Source organism: Cavia porcellus, unplaced genomic scaffold (assembly GCF_034190915.1).
Source record: "Cavia porcellus strain 051 isolate PalLab524CR breed Dunkin Hartley unplaced genomic scaffold, mCavPor4.1 scaffold_5, whole genome shotgun sequence".
Taxonomy (NCBI): domain Eukaryota; kingdom Metazoa; phylum Chordata; class Mammalia; order Rodentia; family Caviidae; genus Cavia; species Cavia porcellus.
In genome coordinates, this window is record NW_026947488.1 from 16,453,865 (window position 1) to 16,475,105 (window position 21,241).

General features: G+C 43.4%; 1 long non-coding RNA gene and 1 other non-coding gene across 2 annotated transcripts; both read right to left on the minus strand.

Moving 5' to 3' along the window:
- Window positions 1-539: 539 nt before the first annotated feature.
- Window positions 540-14,349, minus strand: LOC134475873 (uncharacterized). The gene is made up of 4 exons (XR_010047203.1): window positions 14,009-14,349; window positions 6,241-6,347; window positions 2,672-4,515; window positions 540-1,836 (listed from the first exon to the last, which is right to left on the minus strand). It is a non-coding gene; the product is annotated as an uncharacterized LOC134475873 (long non-coding RNA).
- A 3,637-nt stretch (window positions 14,350-17,986) lies between these two features.
- Window positions 17,987-18,094, minus strand: LOC111756193 (U6 spliceosomal RNA). The gene has a single exon (XR_002790669.1). It is a non-coding gene; the product is annotated as a U6 spliceosomal RNA (small nuclear RNA).
- Window positions 18,095-21,241: the final 3,147 nt, after the last annotated feature.

A 21,241-nucleotide genomic window follows, 5' to 3' on the forward strand; every position in this document is an offset into this window, starting at 1 on the left:
AACCCTAGACCTTGACAGAAACCTGGTTCTGTCACCATTTCTGCACTGAGACCCTGTGCTGGAAAGTAGGTTCTAAAATAGCTCAGTCTTCCAAGGTAAGAGGTAGGCTAGCTGAGGGGGAAGGTGAGAGGTGCACTTCCCCCACCTGACACCAGGGGGCAGGCAGAGCTTCGTAAAGAATAGGTGTTAAGGCTGAAGAAGCATCCTGGATCCCCAAGAGAAAGGCCTCCCCACAGCAGTGAGAGGCCAGAGGATCAGATAAACAGTACAATATTAGGAGAGAGTTTTCCTTAGGGGCTGAACCCAACTGATGCATTCACTGAAGCAAGAGAGGTTTAGGATCCCCCTGTGAATGTCTGGGACCCATTAGAAGGACTGTGGCACACCTGAGCACAAGGACCTCCTGGGGCCGCTTTCCAGAAAGCAACACTGTAAGAAATGCTACCTGTTTTTGTTTTGTTTTGTTTTTTAGTGCAATAGACAATACATTGAGAATGCAGCCAGAAGCCAAAATAATTAAAAATACAGGCACAATCAGATAAGCTGCTTTGGTCTTTACTGTTCAAAAATGTCCCAGCACCATAATCAACGCAGAACTCAAAATACTGAATGGTTGAAAAGCTGTTGTGAGTTTCTAGGGGAGGATATCATTACCCTATTTTAGAGGCGGTAACTGGGTCAGAACCTCATTTCCCAGGGTCCTTGACAGACTTAAGCTCCAATCCCAGTGACAGCGGCTTGGTAACTTAGTATTAACTGGCAGCCTCCTATTCTCTTTCTCTTTCTACTCCTCCACCTCAACATGAACTAATAAGCGCCTGGTCTTCTGCTTCGTAAGAGCTCCCAAGTGAGGACCAGGGTTTCAACTCTTGTAGCCTAATTGGGCAAAATGAGTTATCTGCTTCTACAGTCCTCCTCCAACTCAAGGAAAGATAGACCTGGATTTACAACTCCTCAGCTGCTATGGTAACCCTAACCCTAATCCTATTCCTAACCTCACTCTAACACTGACCCTAACCCTAACCCTGATCTTCTAACCCTAACCCTAACCCAAGGACACAGCAGACCTCGAGCTCCAGTACTTCAGGATGTGACCTTAGTTGGAACAGACTTTTCGAGAATAAATTAAAGTGAAGTCATTAGAGTGGGTTCTAAACCAACATGACTGGTGTCCGACCTAAAAGGAAGAAATGTTAGACAGGGTTGTTTTAACATCATGCAAAGACTGGAGTTATGTTGTTATGAGGCAAGAAACTTCCAGAAGTTAAAAAGAGAACCCCGGAACACATTCTTCTCTGGCTCCTGTAGAAGAGGTCTGGCCTTTGATCTCTGACTTCTGACCTTAGAAGCTGTGAAAGAATAAATTCCTAGTGCTTCAACCACTCAGTTTACAGTCCTTTGTTGTGCCTCTCGCAGGAAACAAGTATGCGGGCTATGTGACATCTCCTTACCTCCGCTTCTGCCCCTGTAAAATGAACACAATAGTGTACTCTCACTCACTGAGTCTTAGGAAATGGAGATTAAAGAAAACAAAATGTGTAAATTCTAAGTGGGGAGCCTGGTATGTGATTAGCTCTCAGTACTTGGGTGGTTTTTATTGTAACCGAAATAGCTGTACACAAATACATGCACACACACACACACACACACACACACACACACACACATACACTGCGAGGAGTCCAGCTGAGCCTTGCACTTCCTAGTTTCTCTGTCAGGAGAATCCAGGCAGAATGGCTGGTTCCTACAGTCTCAGCAACTTAGAAAGCTTAGAGGCAGGAGTATCATTCTGAGCCCAGGAACTGCAGATCAGCTTGGACAGCATCTCAAGATCTCCTGTTAAGAATCATTAAATAAAATCACCACAGTAAAAAAAAAAAAAAATGACACAAAGACAGAGTGGAGGAAAACACTCTGCCCTGAAATCTGACTCAGGCCAAGAAGTAAATGTAAGAAAACTTTAATGGTGAAGAGTAACTCAGGTTTTGTGTGGCTTGGAATTTTAGAATAGTCACCAAGAGGTGGAAGCCACCGTGGTGGGCTTGCTTCCTATAACTGTCAGGGCTCAGTCTGAAGGAGGACAAATGAAATTGTCACTGCCCTGGAACCATGGGAAGGAATTGCCACCATGTTTGAAGATGTGCCAGTTAAGGTTTTAAGTTTCAAAGAACAGAATTCATTTTTGTTAGTTTAATCAGGAAATGAATACACAGGCTGAGATTGTTGCTCAGTGGTAGAGCTCTTGCCTAGCACAGGCAAGGTCCTGTGTTCAAGCCCCAGTATCAGAAAAAGAAAGGGAGAAGGAGAAATCAAGAGAGAGGGAATGGAGGAAGGAAGAGAGAAAGAGACAGACAGAGAGAGAGAGAGAGAGAGAGAGAGAGAGAGAGAGGAAGTAAAATGTGCCTAAACATGCCAAAGAGACAGAGATAGGGAACAATGTCCGTCGTGGGAGTTGCAGGAGCCCTTACTACTGCTCAGTATGGTGATGCTCAGAACTAGAAGAAGAAAAGGAACCCATCTGTGCACCCCAGGGAGCTCAGGGAGAGGGTGAAGGCCTAGAGGGGTCAAAGTGAAGGGCGAGGTCTAGAGTTTGGGCTTCGGGGCCGGGCCCTATAGTCAGACAGTGAGGATGAGATGAGCTCACTCATTCATCCCTTACACAAATACTTACTTGCTGTGTCCTGTGTGCTGGGCACAGAGCTGGGTGCTGGGGACAACTCAGTGACCAATACAAAGACACGGGGTTTTGGTTCTTGCGGTGCTTTGAGCTTATCGGGTGAAACAGCTCTGAAACAAGTGAAGCCCGGGAAGATGAAGGAGGCAGAGCCTGCTGGGAAGGAGAGGACAAGCAGGGAGCAGAGGTGGGGGTGAACTGGGCAGAAGGCAGCCACAGCTCAGCCCTGACGGCCTCAGAGTCCAGCACCTCAGCTGTGCAGTCTGTGCCATCTCACTGTCTGTCCCTGCTGATGGCCTTACCCTGGCCCCTGCACACCCTGACAGATCCCAGGCAATCCCAGAAACAAGCAGTCATGGTCCTCCTCACAGCCAAGGGACAGTCAGGATTGAAGTGAATTCACCAGCCCAGGTGGTAAAAGCTTAGGAGGATTGTAGACCCACACTGCAGAGTGGCTGCCTCAGTAGTCCCATCCGAAAAGGGTGGGACAGTTTGAATTATGTGAAGGGCACTTGTGGCAGTGCTTCTGCCGAGCTTCTGCCGAGCTTCTTGAGGAGCACGTGCTCAGTCTGTGGCCTCACAGGACACCTGCCACTTCATCCTCTGAAGTCAGGAGAGCCTCCTTAGTACGGCTCTGTGGATGTGATGTGTGTATAGCCTACAGACAGCACCCGTCTCCCCAGACTTCCCTCTCACACTCGGCTCCCCCGGCTGTACCCAGGCCCCTGCTCTCCACCCACAGACGCTGGTTCCATCCTTCTCCAGGACACAGTTCTGCTTACCTCTGCAGCCACCATCGGCCTGGGGCTGGCACTGAAGAGTGCAGGGCCCTGCCGGGACTCACAATGGGAGGGCTCTAGTGGGGCGGCAGGAACAGGAGAGAGACACCTTCTGCTAGGAGGGGACACTGTGAGTCTGCTTGGTGAGCAGCAGAAACAGCCTGTGTGGCCAGTGACAGAGCAGGGAGCACAGGGGTGGACGTGTGGATCCTCCATCTGATCTCCTGTTTTCCAGGACATTCATGTTATTAGATGTAACTATGATTTAGTGGTAACTTAAAAACATCAGGGTCCTCACTGGGTATTAATGGGTTCATTTGTATGATGTCTAAGACTTGATTTTTTTAAAAAAGAGTAAAACCAAGCAAAATAAAACAGAATAAAACCAATCAAAACAGTAACACAGGACTTCAAAACAATACGAAATCAACAATGGTTGCCATAATGCCTCTGGTTGTCTTTAAAATAGCTGTAGGTGGTTCAGACATAGTAAAAATCAAACCACACAGAACCAAATAGAACCTATAAAACAAAACAAAGGATGCAATAAAGGATTTCAAAACAAGACAATAGTAAATCCACAATGGCTACTGTAATATCTCTTGCTATCTTTGAAACAGCTGCCCATGCCATTGGATATAACACAATCAAACAAAACAGAATAGAACCCAACCCGGCAAAATAATAAAAATGATATAAGACTTCAAAATAAGATAATAGGGAATTAACAATGGCTCCCACGTTCAGAAGGAGATGCCCCATAGATGCCACACTGCATGCTGTGATCCTCTGAACAGATGATCAGACCCCCAGCTCTAGACCTGCAAAGTCAGAGAAACACCAAACACCACAAGCATCAAATTGCATTTCACCTCAATAGCTTGGTCACAGCCTGTGTTTCTCTGCATCAGCCAGTTGCCTGCAGGGGAGAGGGGTGGCTCTTGGTTTCCAGGCCTGCACGCTGGGAGGGGCTGGGGTCTGGCTGTCCTCTCGGGAGGGGTGGCCCACACATGGCGCTGGTTCACAGGGAGAGCTTACTTCTTCAAGACTTGATTTTTAAAGCTGGAGTGTACACACAAACAGCATTCTTCACAGATTCATAATTATTGGAGCTAGGTAATGCCTGTCATGCCTTAAAGAATATTACTTCTTCCTCTATCCCAATACCACATCTGAAGTCTCTGAAATACAAACCTGTATTTTATTGATCCCCTTGACAACAAACATTAGTCAGTCTTTACACATTTGTCAATTACTGCTACCCGGAAGGACCATTTCTAAGATGTCAAGGGCACTGGACCTTGTAGAACAAAACCATTATATCAGTCTTCAGACAACACCTGGCTGCCCTTAGAATTCCGGTGGATGGACCATAGAGCCAATGTGACCCGAGGAAAGCTTTCCAGGGGGTCCCCTCTTCATGTAAACACCAAATCTACCAAACAGCCTCTCACCCGAATGGCGCAGTCCTCTCAGACCCACTGCTCTTTTGCAGTGTACCATAAGCTCCTAAATTTTCTATCTTCCTTGACTACTGGTAAATTATTTTGGCCACCTATGGCACTAGCTCCTTATACATTGAAGCTCACTTAGCAATTTTATGTTTCCTTGTTACCTTAAAGCTTTGCATCAGATCCCTATTTAGCTCTGTATGCAGGCATGCTAATCACTTAGGTGGTGTTTTTATTACAAGATTTACTGTCCCTAAACTTAATGAGTCTATCTCATCTCCTATCAGGACAGAGGAGACTAAGATAAGAATAACCAAAGTAATTTATAGAATTTGCAGGAATACCCAATTGCCAGCTTTCTAATGTCCAGTTCAGACACCCAGAGAAGTTTCTGAAAGTCACGTCCTAAATGTGCACAGGTTCCAGAAAAGACAGGGCCTACAAACAATTCCTCGATGAGGTACACACACACACACACGCAGAGAGAGAGACAGAGGAGGGAGAGAGAGAGAGAGAGAGAGAGAGAGAGAGAGAGAGAGAGAGAGGAAAAATGATCCTAAGCAGTTGCCTTCACATCATGATAGGAACTGACTGCCCTGAAAGCAATGATGTCTCTCCCAGAACCTCCCAGAAACTGCCCTCAGATAGTCATCAACCAGAACATGACTTGACCAGGATCACCACACTGACAGCCATGCAAACCCCTGAACACTTGCTTTTGTTCCCCTTTCTGTAAAAGCCCAATGCTTTTGTGCTCCCCTCAAAGACAGACATCGAACCTCTGTATCTGCATTTCCCAGGGTGGCTGTGATTAAAGCCCCTTCCCTGCCCTTTACCACTGCTCATCTCCTGGATTGAGTTTATGGGATGCGTGGCCACGTCTGGTCTGCTGGGACCCTCAGAATCTGAACTTTTAATATAAAACTCTGGCAACAATACCATAGTGAGATTCAGAGAGGATAGTTGAAGCTAACAATGACCAACGACCAGGAAAAAAGAAAGTCTCAGAGTGGAGTCCAAGGTCTGACCTAGCTGTTTGACAAACATTGAATATTTGATATAATAGGTGTTTTTAGTCATGAAGTGATGGTGAGTTAAGACTTCCTAAACAGGGCTGGGATTTAGCTCAGTGGCATAAGTGCCTACCTGGTAAATGTGAGGTCGTGAGTTCAATCCCTGGTACCAAAAAACAAAACAACAACCACAAAAAAAAAAAAAAAAAAACCCTTCCTAATTTCCCAGGAAAATTCTAGAGAGAGAGATCTGACTCTACCCAAACCCCAGCCCTGCTCCTCGTGACTCTTTTACCAACCACAGAGGAAGGGAGAGTTGGGACTTAGCTGGGGAAGGGGTGCTGGTCACCAAGCTGGACAGAAGGACAAGGACAGCTGCAGAGCAGAACGAGTGCATCTTCTTGACCCAGACGGGAGGTTTCTGTGGTACCTGGGAAGAGAGAAACTTTCCATAAGCAAACTGAGGAGAGAAGGAAGAAATGGAGCTTGGAGTACAACGTGAGTTTCGTGCCCTTTCCACTGCCCGGCCTCTATGATTCTGGCTTCTGAAGCCCAGAGCTCAGCAATAATTCTTCTCCAACAGTAATATTATGAGTGGCCTGAGAACTCCTTCAAAAACAGATTCTGAGTTGGTACATCTGGAGTGAATCTGAGCTGTTGCCTTTCAAACAAGCACCTCCCAGCCCCACTGTTCTATCCTATAAAATCATTCACAGAGGAAGCAACAGAAGGATTACAACTTTGAGGGTATCCAGGGAAACTTAGTAAGATTCTGCCTCAAAATAAAATACAAAAAAGACTCGGCAAGATTCAAAGTCAACATTTAAAAATCAATAGCTTTTTCTATGCACCAACAATGAATGAGCTGGGAAAGAAATCAGGGAACCTATTACATTCACAATAGCTTCAAAAAGCTAAAATAAAATACCTAAGTGTCAATCTAACCTAGGAGATAAACGACCTTTACTATAAAATGTACAGAACAGGGAAGAAAGAAATTGAAGAACACACTGCATGATGAAAATGTTTCCCAAGTCTGTGGGTTGGGAGAATTAATCTTGTTAAAATGGCCACATTACCAAAGGTGATACACTGATTCCACACAATGACTACCAATATTTCAACGACATTCTTCAATGAACTAAAAGAAAGTCCTAAAATTCATGTGGAAACACAAAAGACCAAGAATAGCCAAAGTAGTCCTAAGCAAAAAAGTCAAAGCTAAAGGCATCAAAATAACCTTAAATTATACTGCAAAGCCATCATAACATAACAGCATGGTGCTGGAAAAAATAGACACACAGACCAGTATAATGGAATAGACGGCACAGAAATAAACCCATGTAACAACGATCTGATTCTTGACAAAGGAGAGAAACACATATGGTAGAGAAAAGACAATCTTTCTTCACTGTTCCGTGAATTTTATAGTAGAGGTCATTTATTGATGGAGAATTGATATAGAGAGCATATAAAGAATTTAACACCAAAAAAATCAAATAGTCCAATCAATAAATAGGCAATTGAATTTAACTGACTCATCTGAAAAGATGTACCAATAGCTAATAAATACATGAAAAAATATTCAACATCTTTACCCTTTACAGATATATCCATTTATCCAGTCAGATGTCTGTCATTAGAAATTATAACAACAGGGCCCAGGATGTAGCTCAGTGGCACAAGGACCTTCCTGGCAAGTTCAGGTCCTGAATTTGACCCTTGGTACCAAAAAAACCAACAATGTTACATGGTGGGAGCAGGGTGATGAGGAGGCAACTTGTACACTGCTGGTAGACATGTAAATTAGTACTGCCATTATGGAAATCAGTGTGAAGATACAAAAAACAAAACCAAAACATAAAGCACAAAAATAGAACACATGATCGATTGATATGATTCCATGGAATATTCCTAAAGGAGTTGCAGTCAGCACACTATCAGAAACCTGCATACCCATGTTTATTGTAGTAACATTCACAATAACAAAGGTATGGAGCTAGCCTAGGCACCCATCAGCAAATGAATGGATAAAGAAATTGTAGTATGTATGTATGTGTGTGTGTGTGTGTGTGTGTGTGTGTGTATATATAAAGAGAGAGAGAGAGAGAGAGTGGAGCATTATTCAGTCACAAAGAATGAAACTATGTCATTTGCAGGAAAATGGATGGAAATGAAGATCATCAGCTTAAGTAAAATAAAGCAAATCATAAAGATAAGTATCACGTGTTTTTTCTAATAGGTGGGATCTTAAAAGACGCCATGCAGTGAGGAGAGACCATTGTTAGAGAAGACAAGGAAGGGCAGTATAAAGGAGGACCCTAGGGGAGGCAAGCAAAAAGTTATTAATTATATCATTTAGTGACCAAAGTGACTGGATGGCTGAGCATGGTGGTGCAGGCCGGCAATCCCAGCACTCAGGAGGCAGGAGCAGGAGGAATGCTGTGAGTTCGAGACCAGCCTGAGCTACACAGCAAGACCCTGTCTCAAAAAAGGGAAAGAGAGAGAGAGATTAAAATGTTGCTGTGTATTTATTGAGATGAAAATATATTTCCTACATTTCCTAAATGAAACAGCAAGTTATAATGTTGCATAATTGGCATTTCCCATTTTTAGTTTTCAAAAATATATTAATGCATAGAAATATCAAGAAATCATGAAGAATGGCATTCATTTAACTGTTTTCATCTGTGGGTGCAAGATGCTAAGCACATTTTTATTTTTTCTTAAAAATATTTTTTGGCTTGTGCTATAAAATGCTTCCAAAGGGATAAATTAAGAATTGCTTTAAGTATGGGAGGTAATGGATATGTTAATTCAAAGGATTGTAGTGATTTTATACATAGGTCAGAACATGATGTTGGATTCCTTAAATGTATATGATTTTATCTGTCAATTACATTCAATAAAATTAAGGGCTGGAGATATAGCTCAGTGGTAGAGAGGCTCTATGTTCAATACTCACTACCAAAAAAATAAACAGAAAAAGAATAAAAAGACCGCAGAGTCATACTTTGAGTAGGACAACGGGAGGAACCACATGTGAGTGGACAGAGAGGAGTCGGAATGGGCAGAGAGGGAGCGCCTTCTCCACGCCATGGGGGACTGCTGAGCCCTGGAGGATCCCGGGGAAACTGGCAGGGGAGCTTAGATCAGGAGGAAGTGAATCTGAGAGAACCCCAAAATGTCTCTTTCCCACTGAAATGTCCCATCATCACTACCACAGCCTGCTCCCCAAAGGAAAGCTTGGATTTGATCATAGCCTAATAGATTCCCCTTCACATCACACACCAGATGTAGGAATGGAAGGAAGCCAGAGGTGTAGACATAACCCCAAGTTCACATGTGCCTGTCTTCCGCACTCACAGCTGCACCCCAAGATCTGAGACACGCCCTCCTGTCCCTGTCTGGTCCTTCCATACTGTCAGGGAGTCAACCACAAATGGAAAGGGTGGTTCTCTTGCCACAGGAAACTATAGCCCCTGAGTAAAAGCATAACACTGCTTCGGAGAGTCTGTCTGTCTGTCATTTTAGGCTGGCCTTGTTGCACTAGTGTGAGGCCACACTGGACCTCCTGCAGCTCCCTATGTCACTTTCTCCTGGGCTGAGGAGCAGCTCTGTGCACGCAGCAGTTGCTCCACCTCTGGGAGCACCCTTCTACCCGAGGTCTCTTCCCTCCACACTCCTGCCTCCTCATTCTGCTCAGCTTAAAGGACACTTGTTTCAGAGGTGTTTTGAGCACCAATCTAAATTGTGAACCTACTATTCCTCTCTGAGTATCCTTTCTCATCTTGGCAACACTATAATTTGCATTCATATGGTGAGATCAAGCCTCCCAAGAAAGCTGCGGTAACCATAGAGTATTTGCTGGAGATGTGGGCCAGTGCTGTAGGGCATTTGCCTAGCTTGTGCAAGACCCTAGGTTCCATTACCAGTACAAGAAAAAAGAAAGAAAAGGAAAGGAAAAAAATCACACACCATCTTTAAATCTGCAATGTATTGATTGTAATACAGTCAATAAGGCAAACCCAGATTCAAAGGGAGGATGCTGATGCCAATTCTCAATGGAATGAGCATCAATAACTTATCAAAGCTGTTTGTTTGTTTTGAGATAGCATCTTGCTAAGTTGCTCATGTTGGGCTCATACTTGGAATCCTCCTGCCTCATTATTTCAACATTAAATAAATAAACCAACAGACAAAGTGCTACTTTTCTCTCTTAGGATATTGAGATAACTAGCTGAGAGACTCAGATGGGAGCCAGTTCTCTCTATGTGTCACTAGACATGGAGCAGTCCAGACAGTGTCACAAACTTCTTCAGTGACATTCTATTAAAGGGTAACAAATTAGGTGACTAAAAAGTCTATTTTGACTAAAAAGTCTATTCCATACCCTCCCTTCCCTGTCTTGTCCTTCCATAAGGACAAGGATCATTAAGATGGACATTTAAATGTGTTACAAAAACAATGTGATCATGGTTGTTATGCTAAAATACTTTGTGTGGCTTTTGATCTCCAATTCCTTGTAAAACTATATAACTGTTGTCTGTTAACATTCTACAGGGATCCAACTCCTAAAATAATCACGGTTGGTAAGGAGTAACCATCTTTGGTTATACTTTATACTTCAAGGTACTTTATGTTCAGATAAAATTATAATAATTAAACTCCCTGCTCCCACTGCAATACCCAAGTCACTGAGCTTCTCTTCTGGGTGTTCAACTACTAAAGTTTAGACACTGAGACTGAAAAGATGCCTGTTATAAGATGACAGGCAATATTTTGGCCCTGGGCCTTTAAGGTCAACAAGGATCCCAAACTTGAGAGAATCTTTTCTGCAAGATCCTACAGCTTTGGTGAGTCATCCAACCTCCTAAACAAAGAGATTGCTAGAACTCAGAGGATGGGATTCAACAAGTGCATAGTGTGCCGTAGCACGGTCACCGAGAGGGAAAGGTCTTCCAAGCTTTCACAGAAAGCAATACGGTTAAGCAAGACCATGACCCATCTTGACAGCTGACACTGACAGAGGAGCTGACAGGCTCTGTACATGGTTCCAAAGTGTTGTATGAAGAGACTTAACTACCCTTGGTACACAACAAGAGGTTAATTTTAGTTAACACAGGTCTCACCTTAACTTGGTTTTAAACACCCAACAGAAAAGTTAACCAAAAGATATATGTAAACAATGCCATAATAATAAGCAGGATATAAAAAGGCTCCAATCGCTGGTCTCTTCCAGCAGTTTTCAGCTAAACCAGTAACTGACCACTGCTATGGATCATTAAGAAAAAAACTACAGTAAAATCTATAAAAGTTCAACAAGAATCTTTAAATTCTTTAGCTAAAGTTGTCCTCCTAACCCACCAAACTCCATCTTTTTACAGCTAAACCTAGAGAAACTTGTAAAAAAAATATCAAATTCCATCAGCAGAGGGCTCTAAGAGCCAGTGGGTTACCATCGCTATTCTGGTCCCATAAAAACAGCTTCTAGACTTGGCTCTTTCCCCAATCTGCCTTTCCATTTTGGTGCCTTGATTATACATGCTCTAATTTCTCAAAAAAAATTGCTTATTCTTGCCTAGAGGCCACCAAATTCCAAGTGATCGTGCAGCTAGAACTAACAATAAATGTGCTAGTTTCCTTCTATGGAGAAGCCTCATAAAGAGATTCATAGCTGCTAAGCCACAGTGTGACCTCGACCTGAGAGCCATTAGATTAGCTCTCTAGAGAAGACCCCCTGACTGCAGTCTCCCTTATATACATCGACCTTTCTAATCTTGAAGCAGCTAGATAGAAGCTACATCCCTTCTCCGCTAACCGAGTTAGAGATGGTCCTTTAGAGAAGGCAATATTGTAAACAGCCAAGTTAGTTATAAATAATACAGGCAGTGAGGCAGAGCTGGGCCTTTAGCATAGAAAGCAATTGCAGCCAGAGACAGATTCACTAAAGGCCAGGCTTTACATAAAAGAAAAACGACTACACCTGCATACTCACCTTTCTTTAAAAACACAATTACAAAAACCAAGAGGAGGAGTACAGCTGCCTCCACAACCCCAATTACATCTTGCTATTTTCGCTTTAAAATTTTGAGTCTGTGTGCAGAGAACAAATGTATTCCGCTGGGATTTCATCGGCAAGAGGACTCCTCTACAAGCAATCAGTGTTTTAGAAACCAGCATGTTGAGAGTGGGAGATGAAATAGAAAACACAGGAAGGGCTCAAATGTCATCAGATTTTATATCACTCTCCTGCCCTATAATTGGTCTGTTCATGCCTGGGAACATATTTAAAAATGCATTCAGGGGGCCATGCATCAAAATATAACTCTAGACCTAGATGCTTTATAAAAGGAAGTATTATCTATGTCCCAACACAGAGTTTCAATTAAAAAAAATCCAAGACTGGAACAAATTTTCTACTGCTTTTGACCAACTCAATCTATGGAAGTATCTTATGGCCCATTTTTGATTTTATATAAATGTGTCTATCATAATTTGTTTGCAAGCCAGGGGTGGTGATACACACCTGTAATCCCAACACTCAGGAGGCTCAGGTAAGAGGATTGCTGTGAGTTCCAGGCCAGCCTAGGCTACAAAGTGAGTTCAAGGCCACCCTGAACTGCACAGTGAAACCCTGTCTAAAAAAGACAAAATAATAGTAATAGTAATGATTTGTTGATGTCTTTTGATTTTACTTTTTGTCTATCACAGAAAAACTTAACTGACGTCTAATAGCCACAGCTCACCCTGATCCAGCTTCTGCAATTACAAAAACAAAAAAGGTGAACCATTCAGGGACCAGCATCTGTAATAAAGGAGGCACCGGGGCCCAAGTTTGGAACATATTTTTCCGCTGTGGCCCAAGAGGTATGCGGAAGCTCCCACTTGCCCCTGGTCATGCCAGGAAGACCCTCAGAAGCCTGATGCTCACAGAGCAAGATAAAGACCTGCTGAGGATGACAAGAATCTTCAGATAATGCAATAGTGGTAATAAAAGTTTTGCTTGGGGAAAAAAACAGTTTCCATATTGACCTTTATCTCATACTTGCAAGAATGCTTTGTTCAGGCCAGGGATATAGCTCAGTGGCACAGTACCTACCTGGGCACCATGATGTCCTGAGTTTGATTCCAGGTACCAAAAAAAAAGAATGTTTTGTTGTTTTTACTAGCCCACAGTTGTCGTTACCCTGTTCCAGGAAAAATACACTGTGCCCTCTGAAAATGTATGTATGTGCTCAACAAACAATGGCAAACTTGGGGAGTCCTTGTCTTTGCCCATCCTGAGGCACTGACTTCCCAGCCATCCCCCCCATCTCTGCCTTTTATGCATTACTAAAATTGTGTCTATCTCTTATTTCATCATTCACTGTACCCCTCATACAGGCAGCGGGAATCTTGGCCAGGTCTACGGGAGGACCAAGGAGATGCCCAGCTCAGAGTCTCCTAGATTCATGTCTGGAGTAGATGATGCTTAGATTGATACTCCAACAAAGGCAGGAATAGTGATTTAGGGAACAGGCTCAATGGCTTCCATGAGTCCCTCCAACATGAGTGGTTCTACCTCTAGAGTCCGTTTCCTTTTATCTTATACCTATTTCTCCAAAAAAGAAAAGCAAAATACTTCTCTCAGGCCAAAGGACCAGGAACTCTCTTTCAGCTGCAGGAATAAGTCCCAGCCTCTATCCTTGACCTAGAATGCTAAGACTCTGATCTCCTAGTGCCCGGAAGCTGCCTTGCCCTCTGCTTGGTGGGCATGACAGGCTTTAGAAAGGCTCAGGTGAGCAGAGGGGTTAAGGAATAGGAGCCTTGGGTGCCATATCCTAGGGGAGGGGGATTGGCTCCCACGGGTCATCGGATCACTGTCATATTAGGAGGAACACAAGACCCAGATCAGGGGAAGGGGCTTGCTATGGTCTCCATCCATTCTGGTGGAAGAGTAGGGCCACACTTTCACCTGTTGCCTTCACCAAATTTTAATGTTTCTTGGTAAACATAATAGTGTATTTTGTTTTTTAAAAAACAAGCAATACATAAATATTTTAAGGTAAAAAGGACACATAGTTTGGAAAATACCAGTAATCCCAGTACCTTGGAGGCTGAGGCATGAGGATGTTTTAGAGGGAAAGGTTTATTTAGCTCAAAGTTTGTAGAGGTTTCAGTCCATAGTTGGCTGGCTTCACGGCAGAGTGGCACATGGCAGAGGAGTGAACACTGCAGAAGAGAACAGTTCATAGCACCCACAAGGTAGTGAAAGCAATAAGAGAAATCTTAACAGCATCTTTTAGCCCCTTCTATACTCTACCTAGGCTTCCAGGATTAAGGTGTTGCCAAATCACCCTTTCAGTGGACTGATTTAGTAACCATACACTTAAGGCCAGCGTTGCACCATGAATCAATCACACACTCCCAATCCAACCACTTCTGACAAAGCCCACCTATGACCACATGAAGAGGACAAAAGAGAAGGAAGCCTGGCTATAGCCCCAGCTGGTGGTAGGCTTCCTGGATTAGGGTAGTGCCATCCATGTGGTGCTAGGTTTTTGGCATGGGAAGAATGCAAGACATCTAAGTACAAGCCATAACATTCTCCTCCTGGTTGCCCAAAGCCATATGAACATCTTTTTATGCAAAAGAAGCATTTAGCCCATCTTCAAGAATTGCCAAAATTGTATTCGTTTTGGCATTGCTAAAAAGTGCAAGTTCAAAGTCTACTCTCAGATTTAAGGCAAACTCTGAGATTTGAGCCCAACTCTCAGCCTCAAACCATGATACAAATGAAAAGAAAGTTAAATACTTTCAACATTCAATAGCACAAGATAGAGATTTCCATTCCAAAAGTTACAAATAGTAAATACATTGGAATGAGAACAAAGCAAGTCCACGATCTAGCAGGGCAAACATTAAGTTCTACAGTTCCAAGTCCAGCATGTCTGGTAATCTGTAAGAAGATGTGAAATTCAAAGGACTTGGGTGGCTCCACTCCTGTGGTATTTCCTGTGGTAGTAGCTCCCATGGCTTCTTTCTTGGGCTAGCTAGGCTCCCTCCTTGTAGTTTTCCTCAGGTGATTCATGTTCCTGGCCTCTCCAAACTTGTGTGGTCTCTGCTGTACTTTCAGCTTCACATGCACAGCTTCACACACTGCCCTCTCAGACACTGCTTGGCCTCCCAGACCTTCTTCTGAAGTCTAGGTGGAAGCCTTTCTGACCCTACAACTCTCACATTCTTCACACACAAAAATCCAGCACCACATGGATGGCACTACCCTAATCCAGGAAGCCTACCACCAGCTGGGGCTATAGCCAGGCTGCCTTCTCTCTTGTCTGTAGGGGTCAAGTGCCCATGGACCAAATCTTTAGGAACAACTTCCCTAGGCTGCTGCTATCCTGGAACATGGTGCTCTGGGGTTTGTTCTCAAAGCAAAGTCTTTCACTTTTGCAATTTTGAGGCTGAAAAGGGTGGAGTCTTGCCTCTTGTGATATTCTCAGGCCATCTTTTCTGTTGTTTTCTCCTGAAAAGTTTGACCTTTACTTGCTAGTCTTTTCTGTAACCAATTTCTCCCCTTTTCCATCTTTTCAGGCCACAGCTTTACTGGCACTTCCTATCTGGCCAAACTGATAATGTTTTAAATCATTGTGCTGGGCTCTTTGCTCTTGATTATCAACATAAATTTGGCTAAAAAGCCCCCAACAGTAACCATGCCACCGCCTCAACATTAGACTGCCTTGAAATTTCTTCTGCAAGATTAATTAGTCCATTGTCCTTAATCTTAGTCTCAAACTCTCTGGACATAAGCAAAAGGCAGACAAACTTTCTGCTCAGGTATAACACACATTATCTGGAGTCCAAAAACCAGTACAGTCCTTCCAAGCAGAAATCTCCTGAGGCTGCTGTTTACCAGCAGGATTTCTATCAACCTGCTCTGCTGAGCTGTGACCATTCAACACTGCCCTAGGTGTTCCAGTTCTGTTTTTTCAGCCAGTATCTCTAAGCCTTTCAAAACTCTTCCTACAAGCCAGTGCCAAAGGTTCCTGAAATACATGGTACCAAATTCTGTCTTAGCTACTTTTTTTCTCATTGCTCAGACAAAATACCCAACACCCAAAATTAAAGGAGAAAAGGTTTATTTAGCTCCAGTTTGGAGAGACTTCAGTCCATAGTTGGCTGGCTCCAAGGCAGAGGGGCATATGGCAAAGGGGCATTGCAGAGAACAGCTCATAGTGCCCAAAAGTAATGAGGGAGGGGGTATGAGGATTTTAATACCAGATGGGAAGATTGTAAGGTTGAGGCTAGCCTGGGCTGCATAGCAAGACCTTATCTCAAAAAAATTAATTAATTTTTATTTTAATTAGTTAATTAAAATGAGGTCAAATTCTCAAACCTGGCTGTATTAGTTTTTAGGGACCTAATTGGTCTGGAGGAAGCCTGGGGACTACATATGATTCTAAAATGCCACCAAGGGTATTCATTCCTGGAAGAAATTAGTAAAGAAAGACTTCTAGTTCCCTTTCTGGAGAGACCTCTTCCCTCTTCTAGGATTTAGGTTCTCCCATTATATCCAGAGTGGCCATGTCCTGTTCCCTGAAGATTCATTCATAGAGAATAAGGAGGGCTTATTTGTCTGAGAGAGACTAACCTTGTCGAGGAAGATGCACATAGCAAAATGATGTTTGTTAAATTCCACAAGGGCTCGCACTAGGCTCCTACACATCCAAGGCTCATAGTTAAAGGGTGCATACATGTGCATGCATATGTATTAATTCACTTGGTCTGACAGCCACATATAGACATAAAAAGTTAAAACTAAGACTCAGAAAATGTGATGTTTCTTTATTCACTGATGATTAATTAATATTAAAGAATTTTCATATAAATATATTTTATTTGTAAAAGTGCTACATTCAAATAATTCTATAATCCTCCTCTCTTCTCTTTTCCCTTTTTCTTTTCTTTTTTCCACATTAAGAATTGAACCCAGGTTTTCACACAAGCTAAGTAAGGACTCTATCACAAAGCTATAACCATATCCCTTTATTGTTGCTGCTGTTATTATTTTGGGACAGTGTCTTGTCTTGCTAAGTTGTCCAGCCTGGCCTTGGACTTGAAAATATTTTTTTACAAAATAAAAGTCAACTGAAATTCTATCACCTTCTAAACATATTGAGAACAATCTTCAAGTAATCATTTTAAGGGTTTACACATATATTTTACATGAATAGAATTACAGCATACCTCCACTTGGAATGTGATTAACTTGTTCAGCTATGTTTGTGAGCATCTCTCCATGATAATGCATATAGATTGACACTGTACTTTTTAATGATTTCACAGCAGTTCATCAATCTCCTGTTTGATCAATATTTAGGCTTTTTTCCATAAATATATTGCAATTGTAGACAAAAGTCCTGATGCTACAACAAAAGTCCTGATGCTAGGTTATAAGAGGCAGTAGGATGCAGAGCCTACAGAATTGGATTTCATTTTTTTTATGTAGTAAATTTTGTTTTACTTATATAGTCTTGGCTGGCCTTCAACTCATGGCAATCCTCCTGCCTCAGCCTCTCAAGAGCTGGGGTTACAGGTGTGCACCACCATGCCTGATTGAATCTAAATTTAAACTCCACTCCCCAACCTCCAGGTTTTATGATTTTCAGGAAATTACTACATTTTTCTGAACTTCAGTTTCTTTGTTTATGAAGTAAGAACATAAATAACACTATCTCCATTGGGTATTTCAAACAGTGTAAAGTATGACAAACATTGAGGTCAATTCTTGGAAGAAAATTCTTATGAGTTAAGAAAAAGAACACACAAATGACACCTGCTATTTTTCCTTACCCCACAGCCAATCTGAAGCAAGAACCTACCCTAATATCCCAACTCTCCCTGCCCAGTGAGGATAGCTGCAAACCCTCCCTCAAAACCTTACAATGTGCAACAAATTTGAATATCTTATCTATAGCGATTGTCAGAGCAATGCCAGTAATTTGGAGATCATAGAAATATGTTTGAGGGATTGCTACCTCCAGTGAATCCTCTCATAGGACAGGAAATCTCTTGAAAAATATGTTTAATTTGTGTCACTTCGCAAATCTGGGTGTCATCCTTGCACAGGAGCATGTTAATCTCTGTATCATTGCAATGCTAATGTATGTGCTGCCAAAGCCGATGCAGGACAAGATTAAAGGTGGTGATATGATGACAGATAGGGGAAGGGTTGGTGTCGCTGAGGGTGGTGGTAATGATGCAAATATGACACTAATACTAGAATCTGTGGTGATAGTCACAGTGGGATGAGGGACATGCTACCAAGGGATGATGGGGATGGTGGTAACAAGGGTGCAGGAGGTGTGGATGGTAAGGCTGTGGTTGGTGGTGGTGTGGAGGTAAAGAAGAAAGTAATACTAGGGGCTGGGGATTTAGCTCAGTGGCATAAGCGCCTGCCTTGCAAGCAGGTAGTCGTGAGTTCAATCCCTGGTACCGATAAAAAGGAAAAAGACAAAAAAATTAAAAAAAGAAAGTAATACAAGTTTTTCTAATATGTGATGTTTCTAATACGTGACGTTGACACTAAAGGTGAAGGTGGCAATGTGTCCTTCACAGAGGATGGTCGCGATCTTCATCAGAGATCACAAGCCACTGTGGCAGGGATCACAGGCAAGTGACACAGATGAGGAGGCCCATAGGATGGCAAGGGCTGAAGAAGTTAGCTGAATAACCTAGATTGCCAGCTCGGGCTTCAGGTCATATATTCTGCAACCAAGAATGGAGCTGACTGTCCTCTCCATTAGTGACCAAAGTAAAGAGAAGGTGAAGATCATTCTTACATAGTCCTGCGGCTTGACAGAAACCTGGCTCTGTCACCATTCCAGCAGTGAGACACTGTTCCAAACCCATCCTCCAATCTTCAGGACTGGCCCAGTAAAGCACTCCAAGCTAGTGTGCTAGAAGCTTCCCACCTCAGCCCTGGGTCTGTTCTGGAAAACTATTCCATCCGCTATGGCCCTCAGGGACCAAACATGAGCAATGAAACCTGCCTGGTACTCATCCCTATTCCTTGGCCCTCATGTCCTTTGCTCTCAGAATGAAGGTGAGGATGAAGGACACAAGTTCCCCTTCCTCATGGAAGCATGGCTGAATTGCAATCTAGGAAACTTGTGTGTCTGCACCAGAGCCTGGCCTGCTGCTCCCTGCCACCGAGGACTCCACTCAGAGCTGGGAGACTCCAACAGCCCAGCAGGAAACATGACCTACAGGAGTATGCAGGGGGAGGGGCACAAGTTCAGAGAATCTTGATCAGCCAGGGTGGGATTCTTCCCCACCCAGACTGAGCATGATGTCCTTGAGGCTCATCCATGTGTCAGTTTCCTTCCTATTTGAGGCTGAACAATGTGCTATTGTTATACAATTTTTGACAACCAGCTGCTGTCTGTCCTGATTACTGTGCCTGCATGCCCTTGGCCCTCCATTTGGTCCAACCGTTTCCCCTTATTGAAATGAAACTTCTGTCCAAGATCAATAAACTACAGAAGCTACAGGTACAGACTCCAGATGTGTCATTTCTAGGATATCCCTGTCCTTAGGGATATCCTTCCATTTGCCCTTCCTTCCATTTACCCTCCACATGCCCCAATATGTCCTCGTTTGCCAGAAGCTCCATGTGGAACCAGGAAGAACATGCTGAGTTACTCATATTGCCTAAGCTTGAAGTGAAAATCCAAATTGAAAGCAACCAGACCTTGGGTTTTATCCAGGGTTTGAACTCCTAAAGTGGATGTGAACACATATATTTTTAAAGCAAGGGTTTAATTAGTAGCTCAAATCAATCTAAAGACATGGATCAAGAATTAAACACTTGCTAATGTGCCAAGCCACAAGCCGACATTCTTTCTCACCCAAAACAGATGGGCCCTTGCCCTGGGTTCACTGGACCACAGCATTTATTCAAGTGTGTTTGAGGCATCTTGACAGTAGATGATTCTGTCACCTCATTGGCTTCCCATTGTCCACTCTTACCTGTTGTATCTACTCTTCCCAGTGGCCAGAGTGACCATTTACAACTTAAATCAGTAAATGCCCAAGTGCCAAAAACCAAAATCAAACAAAAACCAGGAAGACAAGTCATAGGATGGATAAATGACAACGAATTATTCAGTGACTTACACTAATGCAGTTACAGACGTGATCCCTGTAGGAGTGGGGATGGTCGGAAAAGGCTTCACAGGAGAAGTGGCTCTGGGACAGAAGCAGGGAGGCGGTAGAGGAAATGGCACAGGCCTAAGCAGGGAAGCTGGAAAATGTGATGTGATGAGACGAGACCCACCCTTCCTTCCTCTTCCAGTGTTCTTTGCACAAGGCTCTGCCTCTTAACCTAGTCTCTTAGCTGGCCCAGTCCCACTGCAGGTGGAGAGGGCTGAGGCTATGTCCCTCCCTAGACCCTGGTTACTGTGTATGGAAGGGACCCTGCTGCTCTCCATGACTTCCATGAGCACCTGGCAGGGGGCCCTAAACCTCTCAGGGGCAGCTGTTGCCAGACTTGCCTGACCCAAAGACAGGATGGGTCCTCCAGCTCGGCACATCCTTCTCCAACACTCTTAGCCTGGCCACTGCTTTCCTTTCTGTTAAGAACTGGGCCATGCTTTGCATTCTTCCATCCTCAGGGGCATCCCTAGGGGTAGACTTCTGCATCTACTGATAATCCACAGGTACCCACTGCAGTGTCCTGTACATGTCCTGGGCATATAGTGACTGAGTATTGATGGTCTGTCCAGCAAAGAGAATAGCAGTTGGTTATGAGGAACTATCCCAGTTATTGAGGCAAGACAAGCCCTAACCTAATTCTATGGCCTAATTCTAGAAGTCCCCATCTATGCACTCCCCATTCTTTGCTCTGGGACCCCTCAGAGGATAGAAACTTCTTCCTCCTAATTTCCTCAGTCTTGCCATTGTTTAGAGGCCACCTCGTAATGTCCCAAGACACAGACTTTGCCTTCAGTGTCTCTGACCCGCTTTCCCAGATGCTACTGCCTTCTGCTCTCTTGGAGGGCCATGGCCAGGCTTAACACGCAGAAGCCTAAACAAACGTAAATACCCTAGCCCTGGATTCAGGGGTAAAAGATTATTCTATTGCTGGCACAGAAAGAATTTTAGGGCTCAGAGACAGTTGGGTGGCCTAACACTTAGCAGCAGACTTCGTGTTTGACTATCACGCACTTTTCTAGCTTTTGCAGCTACAAAAGACAAAAATCCTTGTCCTTTATGGAGCTTCAATTTTTGTCAAGAGGAATAAAGAATTGAGAAGAAAACTAATTAAGAAGACACACT